We start from the raw sequence: 2,116 nt of genomic DNA, 5'->3' as shown, positions 1-2,116 counted from the left end.
CAGAGATGAAAAGAGGAAAGAGAACGAATGAGGGAAAGCAGCGCGGGAAAAGGCAGCAAGCGGGAGGAGAGAAAGAAGGCACTTGGAGGGAAATACTGCACGCGTACGTAAAAGTGGTAGGGATCATGAAACACAACACTAAAATGAAGTGAAGCTTAAATACAAGATCGATAAAGAAGGTTTTATGTATCATACTAAGGCAAGGAGAAATCTAGACTCTGTAGGAATGGAATTGAACTGTGTGGGGTCTCAAGCACAACCCAATTGTAGATTATAAGGCGCTGAGGCTGCTATAGTTTTATGTATGTTAGGTGAATCATTTGAAGACTGGACAGAAAAGACACAATATTGGACAGGAAGATGTAAAAGTTGCCAAGAAAGATCTGGAGGAAGGAATTCGTTAAAAAAACAAAATAAATAGATAAAATAAATAAATAAATAAATAAAATGATAATAATCATAATGATAATAATAATAATAATAATAATAATAATAATAATAATAATAATAATAATAATAATAATAATAATAATAATAATAATAATAACATAATTTAGATAAATGAATAAATAAGTAAAAAAAATAAATAAAATTTGACGTGTAAAAATTGCCAAGAAAGGTCTAGAGAATGCAATCGGTAAAATAAATAAATATTTAATTAATTAAAATGAAACGAATGAATAAATACCTAAGAAAAATAAAAACTAAAATTTGGGACTTACGTAGAATATCTTTTAAAGGAAGGCCACACGTTGACTGACCTTCAGCAGTGACCACCAGTAAAACATGTCAACACATATTGATCTATAAAGGTGACAGTCATCTAACTGTTTGCGATGTTTTTTTTTTTTTCTTCTTATTTGAAGAGAGAAACATCATTACTTTTTCTTCAAATTCAAATCTCCAAGTACTGAACACCGCATCCCTGGCTACAGCTGGTGAAGGCTGTGATTTCTCCCGTAGCTACGATTCCAACGCTACAGAAAGGTAATTTGCCGCCGTGGTACAATGGTACATACCTCGCGCGCTTTGGGGGCCGAGGCGTTCTCAGGTAGAAAGTCCTTCGGGAGGAGGCACCATCCTAACCATAGCTGACTTGGGAAACTGGACGTAAAAACGGAAAAAAAAAAAAAAAAACTGACAGACACAAAAAGGAAGACAGAAAGCGTGTATTTTTATCTATCTATTTTTTTTTTTTTTCACAAAGGCACTGTATATTCATCCAGCGGCACGTATGATTCCCGAGCCACGGTAATGGTAACTCATGCACCAGCAGCAGCAGGCACAAGACAGACAAACGGACTTTTCCATGAGAACGCAACGCTTTCAAATGCTCCGCTACGCACTCCCGCACGCTGTTAGGAATCGTCAGTCTTTCAAAGTGGTGTTTTTGTCATATGAACAAGTGAAGCGCGTCTTTTAGGGCTCGTCTCTTGCTGGTCTCTTTTCTTCATTCTGTCATCGTCATCAAAGGTTCCTCATAATGACATGGTCACCCACGTGGACATGACTCTGAGCAGACCTGTGGTGAGAAGCAAACTAACACACACATACACAATAATAATAAAAATAATAATAATAATAATAATAATAATAATAATAATAATAATGAGAAGAAGAAGAAGAAGAAAAAAAGAGCAACAACAACAACAACAACAAAGGAAAAGGAGACGAGGAGGAGGAAAAGGAGGAGGAAAAGGAGGAGGAGGAAGAAGAAGAAGAAGAAGAAGAAGAAGAAGAAGAAGAAGAAGAAGAAGAAGAAGAAGAAGAAGGACAATAATAATAATAATGATAATAATGACATCATCAACAACAACAACAACAACAACAACAACAAATAACAAGCAGATAAACGACGAACCCATTACTAAAATTCAAATACCTCTTGCACATACCCGTAGCAAAGACGTGAAGTGGAATTCATCAAGGCAGGTATAAGCTTTCTGCGAGGCGCTTGCTTACCTGTCCCACAACACTGACGAGCATCACCCGCGGCATCACCGTGCACGCTGCCTCACCTCACAAAGGAACACTTTCTTACTTAAACAGAAAACGGAGACAAGTAGAGAAGTGACGTACATAATTTACTTTTTGCGTCCTCTGTTTTGCTGGTGAT

The 2,116-nt window shown here is 36.8% G+C and overlaps 1 long non-coding RNA gene across 1 annotated transcript in view; it reads right to left on the bottom strand.

Moving 5' to 3' along the window:
* Positions 1-1,177: 1,177 nt before the first annotated feature.
* LOC135100289 (uncharacterized) overlaps positions 1,178-2,116 on the bottom strand; it is an 81,239-nt gene continuing 80,300 nt past the window's right edge. Inside the window, exon 3 of the long non-coding RNA XR_010268579.1 lies at positions 1,178-1,522. This is a non-coding gene — a long non-coding RNA (uncharacterized LOC135100289). The remainder of the gene's footprint in view (positions 1,523-2,116) is intronic.

This window comes from Scylla paramamosain, chromosome 5 (assembly GCF_035594125.1).
Source record: "Scylla paramamosain isolate STU-SP2022 chromosome 5, ASM3559412v1, whole genome shotgun sequence".
NCBI classification, from domain to species: domain Eukaryota; kingdom Metazoa; phylum Arthropoda; class Malacostraca; order Decapoda; family Portunidae; genus Scylla; species Scylla paramamosain.
Note: the sequence above shows the minus strand (reverse complement) of the source record. Positions and strands in the feature narration are given on the sequence as shown.